This window comes from Hyla sarda, chromosome 1 (assembly GCF_029499605.1).
Source record: "Hyla sarda isolate aHylSar1 chromosome 1, aHylSar1.hap1, whole genome shotgun sequence".
NCBI classification, from domain to species: domain Eukaryota; kingdom Metazoa; phylum Chordata; class Amphibia; order Anura; family Hylidae; genus Hyla; species Hyla sarda.
Window position 1 is genome coordinate 130802327 of NC_079189.1, and position 14622 is coordinate 130816948.

The 14622-nt window shown below is 42.7% G+C and overlaps 1 protein-coding gene and 1 non-coding gene across 7 annotated transcripts in view; both read left to right on the forward strand.

The window, feature by feature from the left end:
* NPY1R (neuropeptide Y receptor Y1) overlaps positions 1-14622 on the forward strand; it is a 75385-nt gene that overhangs the window by 39049 nt on the left and 21714 nt on the right. The gene's annotated exons all lie outside the window — the stretch shown is intronic.
* On the forward strand, positions 5116-5301 carry LOC130342629 (U2 spliceosomal RNA). The gene has a single exon (XR_008882245.1). It is a non-coding gene; the product is annotated as a U2 spliceosomal RNA (small nuclear RNA).

A 14622-nucleotide genomic window follows, 5' to 3' on the forward strand; every position in this document is an offset into this window, starting at 1 on the left:
CCATTACAGTTCATAAGATAGCATATGTTTACATGCATAAAACTAGAAATGAGAAAATAGTGAAGTGGCAAGAATATAGGAAACAAAAAAATTAGAAATAACAATTATATTGAAAATATTAAAAACAGTTCCAATGGAACTCATGAGACTTTGTAATACAACCCAGAAGCTCAATCCTTTCGATACCCCACATTTAGGGATGATGCGCATAACCTCAAGGGTTAATTCAGATGAGAGTCCATAATACAGACCCTCATCCCCTCCTCTACTCGCAGGATTACATGAGGCGCTATCCTCGCCACTTTTTTTTTTTTCACTTGATTTAACCTGCACTACCTGTCTATACCAACAGGTTAGTGCAGGTGACACTGATGACAGATTTCCTTTAAGTAGGTCATACATGTCAAATTTACATCCACATTAATGCCAGGACTCAAAGTTTCTATGCAGGCCAATACCCATCATAACTGCCTCTGCCAATTTGCTTTCTTACCATGCGCATACTTGTACATTTTCATCCATAGGTAAGACATCTGCTCCTCATGTAAAGGAAGGAAGCATGATTTATCAACTATGCCACTTTCCCCTTCTGTTGGTCCAGTTCTGACGTACATGTGGCTATTGTTTGTACTTTTGGCTGGGGACAGTGATCACATCGACCCTCTGGCTATTCAGCCCTAGCAGGCTGCAACGTACTGTGTATTCTTACACTTCTGTATTATTGTTGACAATATTTTAGCAATTTGTTGGGGGTAGCAAAAACAAAGAGCTATGTGTTAGCAAACGTATCTAAATGGTATTTACATAGGAGGAATAGCATATTGATAAAGAAAAATATAATTGTGTACCATGTTAGTAAATAGATATGAATTACATAAAATCAAATGTAAAATTAAACTGCAAACTTTAGAGACTAATAAGGTTTCTTTATCAGGCCTGAAATTTGTTATCATCTTTTCACTTAGTCATTATATGCATCAGCTGTTGAGCACTTCTAATTCTATAGCAAAACATATTATTAACATGGTATTGTATTGTAAAGAATGTTCAGTAAAAACAACCCTAAAAATGAATATGTACAAACAGGTATAAAATACACTCTGTTCCAAACTATTATGCAAATGATATTTTTTTCGTTTACCTAAATAATTGATATAAATAACAGTCAGCATAATTCTCATGTTATCAACTAATAAGAGTAAATTTCAAATTTTATTGAACAAACCTAATGACAGTATATTTAAAAAAAAAAAAAAAAGAAACTTACAATGCACCATTCCAAATTATTACACACAGTGGCCCTCATTTACAAAGACTGGAGTGTCGGTTAGGTTTTTTTTTTTTCAGTGTACTCGTCTTTTTTTCCCTTGTGATTTACTAATCTCCCTTTCTTTCTGTCACAGGCTTTTTTTCTGTCGCACAAAATGTATTCTGTGCGACAGAAAAAAAGTCTCTGCAAATTCTGACTACATTAGTGCTTGTACTACCATCCCCATCATGGGACAGGGTCTGTTCCATGTTGGGGGTAGTAGTACAGGGGCTGAGGGATTGATCGCACCGTGTCTCACTTCTGAGACCCTATCCGATCAGATGTTATTAAGCAGGGGAGCGGGCAGCATGTTCTGATCCCCTGCAATGTACTGTAAACTTTCATTTTTAAATTCCCCACCAGTCCACCAGGAGGTGGACCATATACTGCCTCCCCCAAGCTGTGCATATTAATCTTCATCTTCTCCCTCCCCTGGCTGCCAATGAATGAAAACTCTATTAGCGGGGGAGCAGAGGGCTGCTGCCCGCTCTCGCTGCTAAGAGTTTGTCATTCATAGCGGGCAGCAGCTGCATATCATGCTGTGGGGGTCAGACATATGGATATATGTCTGACCCTCACATCATACATATACCGGCTCACCGCTATGAATGACAAGTAAGCTATTGGCAGCAGCAGCGCGAGCCTCCCTGCACTGCTTTACTTATCATTCATAGCGGTGAGCCGGCACCTGTATATATAGATGCTCGGTAGGGGTCAGACATATGGATATATGTCTGACCCTCACAGCATCTATATATACAGGTGCCGGCTCACTGCTATGAATGACAAGTAAAGCAGTGCAGGGAGCGGAGGCTCCGCTGCTGCTGCCAATAGCTTACTTGTCATTCATAGCGGTGAGCCGGCATTTGTATATGTATGATGTGAGGGTCAGACATATATCCATATGTCTGACCCCCACAGCATGATATGCAGCTGCTGCCCGCTATGAATGACAAACTCTTGGCAGCGAGAGCGGGCAGCAGCCCTCTGCTCCCCCTCTAATAGAGTTTTCATTCATTGGCAGCCAGGGGAGAGAGAAGATGAAGATTAATATGCGCAGCTTGGGGGAGGCAGTATATATATAAATATGCGCAGCATGGGTCAGTATATGCGCAGCGGGGGTCAGTATAGATATATAATAGCGCTGGGGGGGCAGTACATTTATTCAAGCGCAGCGGGCACTAAGTTTGATATAGCGCAGAAGGGGGAAATATATATAGAAAGGCTGGAGGGGCCAGATATATACCCCCCCCCCAGCGATTCTATACATCTTTGCCCACCACAGCACTTCTATATTAAAACTCTGTCAGGAGCCCTGATTGGCTTCTCGGTCCCGGCCATTCAGGGCTTCTGGTGGGAAATTTAAAAATGAAAGTTTACTGTACATTGCAGGGGATTGGAACATGCCGCCCGCTCCCCTGCTTAATAACATCTGATCGGATCGGGTCTCAGAAGTGAGACCCGGTGCGATCAATCCCTCAGCCCCTCTACTACTACCCCCAACATGGAACAGACCCTGTTCCATGCTGGGGGGTAGCAGGATTCACTCAGTTTTGAGGAATTTACCGACAGCTCTGAGCTGTCGGCTTTCTGTGAAGCAAAACTCACAGTTTTCTTCACACTCGGAGTGTTTTTTCTGTTTTTGTCGGGTTCACGCCCCTTTTCGAGTAAAACACGCCCATTTTGTAGGTAAAAAAAAAATCTCAGAGTGTTTAAGAAAATGTAGGTTGTGAGCCTAAATTTAAGTCGCAGATTTGGTCGCAAGCGGGATGCGACCAAATTTTTGGCGCAATAACCGAGAAAAAGCATTGGTTATCCTTTAGTAAATGAGGGCCAGTAAGTTTCAAAACACTTTATAGATTGTAAAGAACTGAAAATTGTCATTTGTTGTGTTTGCAGTATATTTACACAGTTAAACATTTTAACAGGTCACATTACATTTTAACATATTTGATAGCAGCTTCACAAGTCTTGCATCCATTGAACTTTTGAGTTTTTGGACAGTTTCTGCCTGAATTTGTTTGCAAGATATCTAAATAGCCTCCCAGAGCTGCTGTTTGGATGTAAACTGCCTCCCACCCTCAGATCTTTTGCTTGAGGATGCTCCAAAGGTTCTCAATAGGTTTGAGGTCAGGGGAGGATGGTGGCCACACCATGACTTTCTCTCCTTTTAGCCCCATAGCAGCCATTGATGCAGAGGTATTCTTTGCAGCATGAGATGGTGAGTTTTTGGACAGTTTCTGCTTGAATTAGTTTGCAAGATGTCTGAATAGCCTCCCAGAGCTGCTGTTTGGATGTAAACTGCCTCCCACCCTCATAGATCTTTTGCTTGAGGATGCTCTAAAGGTTCTCAACAGGTTTGAGGTCAGGGGAGGATGGTGGCCACACCATGACTTTCTCTCCTTTTAGCCCCATAGCAGCCATTGATGCAGAGGTATTCTTTGCAGCATGAGATGGTGCATTGTCATTCATGAAGATGATTTTATTACGGAAAACATAGTTCTTCCTCCTGTACCCGGGAAGAAAGTGGTCAGTCAGCTCTCTTTCCATGATTCCGGCCCAAAACATCACTCCACCACCGCCTTGCTGATGTTGCAGCCTTGTTGGAACAGGGTGGCCGTCCACCAACCATCCACTACTCCATCCATCTGGACCATCCAGGGTTGCATGGCACTCATCAGTGACAGGACTGAAAATTAGTCTTCATGTATTTGTCTGCCTAATGCAGCCATTTCTGCTTGTGAGCATTGGTTAGTTGAGGCCAAACAGAAGGTTTATGCACAGTTGCAAGACTCTGGAGGACTCTACACCTTGATGTTTCAAATATCTGTTTGCTGATTTGTAACGGTATTTTAGCAGCTGCTCTCTTTATGCATGGATCTGGCAGAAATCTTCCTCAATGTGCCTTTATCTGCACAAATCAATCTGTGCTCTGATTCAGCCACAAATGTCTTAATAGTGCGATGATCAAGCTTACGTTTTCATGAAATATCTAATGTTTTCATACCTCGTCCAAGGTATTGAACTATTTCACTCTATTCGGCAGCAGAGAGATCCTTTTTCTTCCCGGATATTGCTTGAAAATGGTGCTCTGCTTAATAATTTGAAACACTGACCTTTAGTAGTTTTTCCTTAAATTTGGCTCCCCTGGCAATCTAATTATGACAGGTGTCCAAGATTGTTTTCAGTGATCAAAAGAGCCCTGAGACACAATGACGTCCATGAATTAAACTGAAATACAAGATATTTAACCCCTTAACGACCACGGACATAAATGTATGTACTCGTGCGGAGGTACTACGCACACCAGGATGTACATTTATGTCCTGTACATGACCACGAGAATCGGAGTGGTGCTCGTGTCATGCACTGCAGGTTCCGGTGGACATCAGCGATTGCGCTGATGTCCACCATTAACCCCTCAGATGCCGTGATCAATACAGATCACGGCACCTGCGGCAATGCGCACGTTTAAATAGATGATCGGATCACCCGCGGTGCTGTTGCAGGGATCTGATGAGCTAATATGAGATCGAACATACCAGAGCAGATCGCTAATAATACTGATCAGTGCTATGCCCTATGCATAGCACTGAACAGTATTGGCAATCAAGTGATTGCTATGGGGACATAAAAAGTATAAAAAAAAAGTTAAAAAATTTAGAAATAAAAAGTAAAAAAAAATTAAAAAATCCCCTCCCCTAATAAAAATGGATATTGTCCCTTTCTCTCATTTTACCCCCAAAAAAACGTTGAAAAAAATGATAAAAATATTTGATATCTCCGCGTGCATAAATGTCCGAACTATCGCTTCTCGGCCTTTTGGCTAAGATCAAGTGTAGTATCTGTTCTTATCAGTGCCATAGATGGGGCATTGATGTAGGATGGATGCTGCATGGAGGTGGCAGGTGTACCGGGGCTGGTTCTGAGGAATCAGCATCATGGCTGTCCCGTTGTGACCTGTTTCCCTCCGGGTCTCGCCATGAGGCTGAGAGGGTCTAGAGCCGAGGTACTTTAGTGCCTCAGGGAGTGGTGAACCTTAGGTGCCGAAACTCACTGGGAGTATTGGCTCACTGAGTGGAAGCAATGGCACCATGAACTCTTCACCTTGTGTAACTCAACTCTTGATTCCAGGCCTTCTGGCTAGTATCAGAGAATTTTTTATAGAAATTATATATACTTCACACATTCACTTTTTTATTTCTTTTTGTCACTGTGTCACTTTTTGCGTGTTCACAGGATTGTAAGGATGTGGTAGCCCTTCTGGATGACCCTCCTAGTGGTCTAGGAGAGGTGTGTGTGTGGCCATTAGGTTCCACACCTCCCTGCAAAAACCCCAGGTACTCCTGCATGGACAGGGTACCGACCGATATCGGCTTTGTGGGCAGATACCTTGGCTAACGCCAAGGGGGATGCCGGTAGCATTTTTGGTCCCTTAGTAGCTTCAGCGAAAAGGGACATCGAACCTGGAACCTTGCTGGTACCTTCTGGTACAGAGGCGAAGGGTAAGGTTTGTTGGGGGGCCTCTCTCCTGTCAAAGAAGGGCTTGTGATAGACCGCATCCCTTGTGCACTTTTTTAGTGTAACATATTTGCACTTTTTCCTGCACTCTGGGGGATTCGAGAGCACGTTCCTCAGCTCTTAGGGGGAAAAAAATGTCAGAACTATCAAAATATAATGTTAATGATCCCATACGGTGAACGGTGTAAACGTAAAAATAATTGCTGCTTTTTTTTCACATTTTATGACAAAATGTGGTATTGATAAAAAGTACAGATCACGGCGCAAAAAGTAACCCTCATAATGCCCCATATACAGAAAAATGAAAAAGTTATAGGTGGTCAAAATAGGGCAATTTTAAACATACTGATTTTGGACAAAAACTTTGAGATTTTTTTTAAGCAATACAATAATAGAAAAGTATGTAGCTATGGGTATCATTTTAATCGTATTGACCAGCAGAATAAAGAAAACATTTCACTTTTACCGTAAAGTGTACAGTGTGAAAACGAAAAGCTCCAAAATTTGCAAAATTGTGGTTTTTATTAAAATTTCCTCCGTAAAAAATAATTTTTTGGTTTTGCCATACATTTTATGGTAAAACTGAGAGGTATCATTACAAAGTACAATTGGTCATGGAAAAAACAAGCCCTTATATGGGTCTAGATGAAAATATAAGAGAGTTATGGATTTTAGAAGGCGAGGAGGAAAAACGAAAACGCAAAAATAAAATTGGCCTGATCATTAAAGGGGTACTCCGGCCCTAAGACATCTTATCCCCTATCCAAAGGATAGGGGATAAGATGTCTGACCACAGGGGTCCCGCCTCTGGGGACCCCCACAATGTTGCATTCGGCACTTACCTCTTTGAGCTGCACGCTGCACTGCCAGCTTACAAACTGCTGGGTGCTGACCACAGGGCTGGAGTATCGTCACGACTCCTCCCCGTGTGACATCACACCCCGCCCCCGTTATGCAAGTCTATGGGAGGGGGCGTGACAGCACGATACTCCGGCCCCGTGGTTGGCACCCGGAAGTTTGTGAGCTGGCAGCGCAGCGGGTAGCTCAAAGAGGTGGGTGCCGAATGCAAGATTGCGGGGTTCCCCAGCGGCGGGATAAGGTGTCTTAGGGCTGGAGTACCCCTTTAAGGTCAAAATGGGCTTGGTCCTTAAGGGGTTAATCTTTGTGACAATTAAATAGAATTTGCATAATAATTTGGAACAGAGTGTAGAGTGTATTTGTACTAGAGGGTGGACAAGACCGAACACTCATGGCAAACTGGGCAAGTTCTGGCCAATGGTCTAATCTGGTGAGCCAGAAGTCCATGGGGTCTGGCTGGAAGTAGCAGGTTTGCCAAAAAGTCAATTTCATTTTGGCCAGCAGCCCTGGCTGGTCGCAGGATGGTTGTAAAAGCAGACTCAATAAATTTGAACTTGGCCAGTAGCCCTGGCAGGCCACAGGGTGGTTGCAAATGCAACAAATTTGATTTTGACCAGCAGCCTTGGCTGGCCGTAGGGTAATTGCAAACAAATTTATTGAATTTTGCCACAATCAGGTGGGCCAGGCCTGCCTGGAAGTAGCAGCAATGGAGCAAAACTGTTTTTCGGGCTGTATTGCCCCTGGCCATGGGTACTAGTCCACATATCAATTAGGGCATGCAGGGTATGGCAGTCTCAGCAAAATATTGGCAACTAGGCACTCATTTTGGCCAGCAGCCCTGGCTGGCCGCAGGATTTTTTCAAGAGCAAACGCAATACATTTTAATTTTGCCCCAGCCAGGCCTTGGCCTGGGAAATCCCACTGAGACAACACAAATGGAGCAAAGCTTTTTTTTCGGCCATGTATTGCCCCTGGCCGTAGGTACTACTCCACGTATCAACCGTGGCATGCATGGTATGGCTGTTTCAGCAACAAAAAATGGGACACACCCCATTAGTTGCCTGAAGGCTGTGGAGTCCACAAGATGGTATGGGAGGGCCTGTGCCACCAACAACTTGGCCAAGTATGAATTGAGCCACAGTACAGCAGGGTGACTGGGAGAATACTGCTGTCTGGACGACATGGATTCCCCAATGGATAACTGAGGAGGAAAGCACGACACAGATGAGGCAAATCCCTAAAATGTGCTGCCTATGGAACAGGCCTGGCTGTTAGACAGTTGGGAGAAGACAGCATGGATTTTTCCAAGCGTTCCAAAAATGATCCCTTTTATTGTAGATGATTGGTTGTATACGTGTAGGCTTGGATGGAAGGAGGGTGATGGTGGATTGATCTTGCTAGTAGTAGCCAGCAGAGAGCAGGCATTGGGGGATTAGGTATACTTCTACTGAGGCTTTGTGATGCATGAGGTGCGGCCATAGAGGCTCGAGGCTTTTTACTATTACCTGGCCAGGGAACATAAAACTGTTCATACACAAGCAAATACAATAGCTGTGTGTGAACACATACAGTGTCATTCAGCCACTATATGTCCTCCTCTTGCTGATGCCAACTCCAGGCTTGGTCATTCTGACAGATTATGATCTCCTTATGCTGCTGCCCCCTCCAGGCTGTGTCACTGTGCTGCCATGTGGTCTTCTCATGCTGCTGGCACATTAAATAAAACTTTTTAGGTTGATCTATTTTAAATCTTCAGATTAAATCTTAAAATATATCTTTAATATTTACAATTGTGAGTCCCTATGGCCTCGTCAGGCTGTTGCCACCTCCAGGCTGGGTCATTCAGCCACTATATGGTCTTCTCCTGCTGCCACCACCTCCACGCTGTCATTCAGCCACTATATGGTCTCATCATGCTTCCGCCACCTCCAGGCTGTGTCATTCAGCCACTATATGGTCTCCTCATGCTGCCGCCACATGGTCTCCTCATACTGATGCCTCCTCCAGGCTCTGTCATTGTGGCACTCATTATTTCAAAAACACAGCATACTCCCTATGAGTGTTACTGCAAGGCAAAGTGTTCCACACCCCTATTGAGGCTCTCTGTAGCCCAGAAATATCCATTTTTAATAGTGATTCGCAGCAAATAAATTCAGACCGAACCACATTTTTTTAAGAAAATTCTGTGAATCTACTGAATCGAAATTGAATCTCTGATCTTTGGCTCTCCAAATAGAGCTAAATAGAGGGGGCGTGGCGGCCCCCGCTTTGGGCGAGTGTCGTGACGCTCCACTGTGGAGGAGAGCTGGGGCTCGATACAGGAAGCAAAGACAGAAATAGGAAAACAGACCCTCTAGGAGGGACAATTCATTTATCAGACATATTTTTCTTGGATCGTTTTATGTTTTTTGGGTGATTTTTAACCAACCTACCTGTCAACTTTAAGTTTCAATGCTTTGAACTGCAAAGGCAAGTTTAATAAAACAGAAATTTTCAAAATACAGAAGCCTAATGTGTTTGGAATGCACAAGCTTTTTACTATAATGCGTGTTTGCATGTACACAACTAAAAAGATATAAGGTGTGAAATATGAAATTCAACAAAACTGTGTTAACAGATCAAATACGTGTCAGAGGAATAAGCTTTTGCATGCCAGAGATGACAGCACAATGATTACTGACGGTGTTTGCGGAACTTTTAAGAAATTAAACAGACCTGTATTAACACTACGGGCTACAAAAATATTACTTCAACATGCTTTTTGACTGGCTGAGATTACTGCACAATGAGTACTGACAATGAGTACTGACAGCGAAACAATATGAAATGCAACATTCCTGTATTAAATGGGTACTCCACTAGAATTATTTTTTTTTTAAATCAACTGATACCTGAAAGTTAAACAGATTTGTAAAGGACTTCTATTTAAAAATCTTAACCCTTCCAGTACTTATGAGCTGCTGTATGTTCCAGAGGAAGTTATTTTCTTTTTAAATTACCTTTCTATCTGACCATAGTGCTTTCTGCTGACCTCTGTCCATTTTAGGAACTGTCCAGAGTAGGAGCAAATCCCCATAGCAAACCTATCCTATAGAGATCACTGTGGTCAGACAGAAAATAAATTCAAAAAGAAAATAACTTCCTGTGGAGCATACAGCAGCTCATAAGTACTAGAAGGATTAAGATTTTAAAATAGAAGTAATTTAGAAATCTATTTAACTTTCTGGCACCAGTTGATTTAAAAAAAAAATTCCATGGGGAGTAACCCCTTAACACTTTTTGACTGGCAGGGATTACTGTTATGGTCAAGGCAGGTGGTGGATCCTCTGGGCCTGTGTGTATGATACCATGAGCCATGCCAGGGAGCGGAGTCTAAGGTGCCGGTGATTTTCACCAGAGCCCACCGCAAAGTGGGATGGTCTTGCTGCGGCAGATGGCACCCAGGTCGCTACCCCTGGCACGACTCGTCCACACAGGTAGCTGGGAGGTGGCGTTGCACAGGAGACTGGCAGGACATGGCAAGATGGCAGTAGGTCAGGGCAGAAATACAGGTTCAGAGTAGGATGGTAGCAAGGAACAAGTACACAGTAACAGAAACACAGAACTTTCACTATGGCAATAGACAACCAAATTTGTAGATACTTGATCAAATGAGCATTGGCCCTTTAAGAGTGAGAGCTCCGGCACGTGCGCCCTAGGAGGCGGGGACACGCACGCCGGGGCTGTGAGGGCACGGAGAGGCGGAAGATGAGGGAGGTGAGTGACAGGCTGGGATTCGCATGCGGGCGCTTCCCAGCCCCGCCAGCAGTGGGAACAAGAGCAAAGATCGCTCACGGCCGACATGTCCAGCCGGAGGGCATGTGTTACAATTACTGCACAATGAGTACTGAAGGTGTTTGCAGAACCATATGAATTGCAATAGACCTCTATTAACACTTTAGGCTAGATACGTATTACTTATCAACATGCTTTTTGACTGGCTGAGATTACTGCACTATGCCTACTGACAGTGTTTGTGGAACTGTATGAAATGCAACAGACCTCTTTTTTAACTACAGGCTAGATATCAGATACATATTACTTAACACGATTTTTGACTGGCTGAGATTACTGCACAATGTGTACTGATGATGTTTGCGGAACTACTGTATATATAATGCAACAGAATAACAGGATAGATACAGATCCCAGCACTGGGTACTGTAGCTGGTTGAAGAACACAATTCAATTTAGGTATTTGCAGATATGTGCCTTAAAAAAGGCTTTGGATTTATAGTAGCAAAAGATGAGTCCTTCAGAGGCTGTGAAAAGTATTTCCTTATCTGCTGTATAAGAGACCCTATAGGTTTCTTGTATGGGGATTGACTCCTTTTCCCACACAGTCAAGGGGCCTCATTTACTAACATGATTCCAACTCTTTTTGTAGGGTTTTGCGCCTAAAATGTGCAACAGAAAAAACCCGACACAATCTGAATCACTCATAGTGAAAAAAAAAACTACAAAATGGGCGTTGTTTTCGGGAAAAGGGGCGTGTTCCCTACATTTCAGCCAAAATCACTCCTCCTTTCCTAAAAACACTCTGAAATTCATGTGAATTATCTGGGAAGAAGACCTGACACTTTAAAGCATGTATAAAGTTTCAGAAAGCGGAGTAAATTCTCTGGCTCTTTGCTCCTTTGCCTGCCTCGTCTTTTTCAAGCAATTCTTACTTGTAATTTTGAATTTTTTTTTTGCACAATTAAATTTTTTAAGCATGGTTTTAGCTTTATGAACACATTTTTTATGAGTCTATTCAACACTTTTTTGCCCTATCTTTTCAGTAATGATGGTGATTAAAAAAAAAAAATAAAAAAAAAAATATATATATATATATATATATATATATATACATACTCATTTAATACATCTATCTATATGTGTCTCCCTCCTTCCGCAGGTCCAAGTTACAGTGTGTGGATACAGTACTTTATATATACATATTCCCATGAACACATTAACTCATTAAACATTGAAGTTTGACGGATCTGAATGGAGGCTGAGTATGATGTCAGCCTCCAGGGTCTATTGGTGGTGTATAGGAATGAATGGGCTAGATCTATAACATTGTGATTTTTTGCCCACTGTGGTCTATGGAGATCTTTTGGCAAGCAGGGTAGAAAGCTAAACAGCAGAGTCCTGGTAGTAAAGTTGATGGGGGACCCTCGTGTAGGTTCAATTCCTGGGTTGATACGAAGTGCTGGGATTATATTTTAATTAGGATAGACATATATGGGTCAATTGATAGTTAAGAAAGTGTTTGAACTGTGGGAACTTGGTCAATTGGATATCATCAATGGGAAACTAGGTTAATTGAAACAGGAGGTAATGTGAGGTATCAAATTGACCTAGTTCCATGGTTCAAAAAATCATGTCTATCCTAATTAACGTATATAATCCCAACATTGTATATCATCCCAGGAATTGAACCTGCACCAGGATCTCCCATCCATGTTACTACCAGGACCCTGCTGTTTAGCTTTCTACCCCATTTGCCGCAAGATCTTCAAGACCACAATGGGCAGAAAATCACAATGTTATAGATCTAGACCATTCATTCCTATACACCACCAATAGATCCTGGAGGCTGATGTCATACTCAGCCTCCAATGGCATTCAGACCTAGCAAACTTCAAATGTTTAACCCCTTAAGGACCAAGCGTTTTTCTGTTTTTGCACTTTCGTTTTTTCCTCCTTACATTTTAAAAATCATAACCCTTTCAATTTTCCACCTAAAAATCCATATGAGGGCTTAATTTTTGCGCCACCAATTCTACTTTGTAATGATATCAGTCATTTTACCCAAAAATCTACGGCAAAGCGGGGAAAAAAATCATTGTGCGCCAAAATTGAAGAAAAAACACCATTTTTGTAAATTTTGGGGGCTTTTGTTTCTACGCAGTAAATTTTTTGGTAAAAGAAAGTGACACTTTATATTTATTCTGTAGGTCCATAAGATTAAAATGATACCCTAGTTATGTAGGTTTGATTTTGTCGTACTTTTGAAAAAAATCATAACTACATGCACGAAAATTTATACATTTGTCCTCTTCTGACTTTTTTATTGTTCCTCGTACACGGTGGTGTGAGAGCTAATTTTTTGTGCTATGATCTGAAGTTTTAGTCAGTATCATTTTTGTTTTGATCAGAATTTTTTATCACTTTTTATTCCTTTTTTTATGGTATAAATAGTGACCAAAAGTGTGCTATTTTGGACTTTTTTGCGCGTATGCCATTGACCGTGCAGTTTAATTTACAATATATTTTTATAGTTCATACATTCACGCATGCGGCAATACCATATATGTTTATTTTTATTATGTTTATATAATTTTTATATGGAATTTGGGAAAAGGGGGGTGATTTAAACATTTAATAAGGAAGGGGTTAATGTGTGTTTTTAAACTTTTTTAAAACTTTTTTTTTACACTTTTAGTCCCCTTAGGAAACTTTAAGAGGAATCATTTGATTCCTCATACAGATCAATGTGGTTGTATAAAACCACATTGATCAGTGTGCTCTGCACTCGATTGATAAAGCCTGGCCCTGCCAGACTTTATAATTTTAAGCGCCGGAGCCGCCCCAGCAGGAGAGGTAAGCCCTCAGGCTACCTCACCAGTGGATTGTCCAAAAGCCCCCCCCCCCCTCGCGATCACACTGCAGGGGGGCGATCCACCCCACTGGACCACCAGGGATGGAAAAATGGCACCTTTAGACGCCCCTGTCAGCTTTGACAGTGGCGATTTAAAGGGTTAATAGCCCGCCGCTACAGGAACCAGCTGGGGGCCGGCCAGTATGATGCGGGCTCAAGTCAGGAGCCCGCATCATACCCTGTTAACGGCCATTGGACGTCCATGCTCCTTAAAAGGTTAATGGGTTAATGTATTCATGGAAATATGTATATATAAAGTACTGCATCCACACACTGTAACTCGGACCTGAATGAGGAGGGAGCCCCTCAGAAACGCGTAGTCCTATCATGTATTGCTACTTTTTATGATTTTCAATAAAAAGCAATTACGAATCTATACCTGACTCCTTTGTCACCACGCCGGTGTAGCGCTCCAGTGCCGAAGTCGGATATTCACTGGAAGGTCAAGGAAACCCCTGTTGGGATTCCCACCTCCCACATCTGTACTTCTGTAGAAGAAACCCTGCGACAGAAATAAACCTGTCTGCGACAGAATTTACAATGTGACATAAAACCCTGCGAAATTAATGTGCAACAGAATTTTTCCCTGTGACTAAAAATATCGGGACAGATTAGTAAATACCAAGTGAAAAAAAAGGTTGAAAACACAAAAAAGAAACACAAACCAACACTTCACTCTTAGTAAATGAGGACCAAGGTCTATCTTTCTAATCTATATCTGTATATCTGTATCGTACTGTTACTACCGTATTTATCGGCGTATAACACGCACTTTTTAGGCTAAAATTTTTAGCCTAAAGTCTATGTGCGCGGATCCAACCCAGGTAATTATGCCACCGGGGATGGGGGGAGGCAACGGGGCAAATGCGCCGGCAATGGGTGCCGCTGCCCCTTCTCTCCCCCTGGCTATCGGCGCCGGCAATGGGGCGCCGGCACCGATAGTCAGGGGGACAGAACGGGCAGCGGCGCCGATAGCTAGGGGGAGAGAAGGGCCGGCAGCAGCGCTCTAGACCCCAGGAAAGGCAGGGGGAGAGAAGCGGGCATCGACGGGCTCTCTCCCCCTGCCTTTCCTGGGGGTATATCGGGGTATACACGCGCACACACGCACCAAAAAACTTTTTTTACCCAAATATCCTTGGTAAAATGAGGGTGCGTGTTATAGGCCGGTGCGTGGTATACCCCGATAAATACGGTATATAAAAACCATTATATATCGACTAATATTGCCACCATACAGTGACCACAT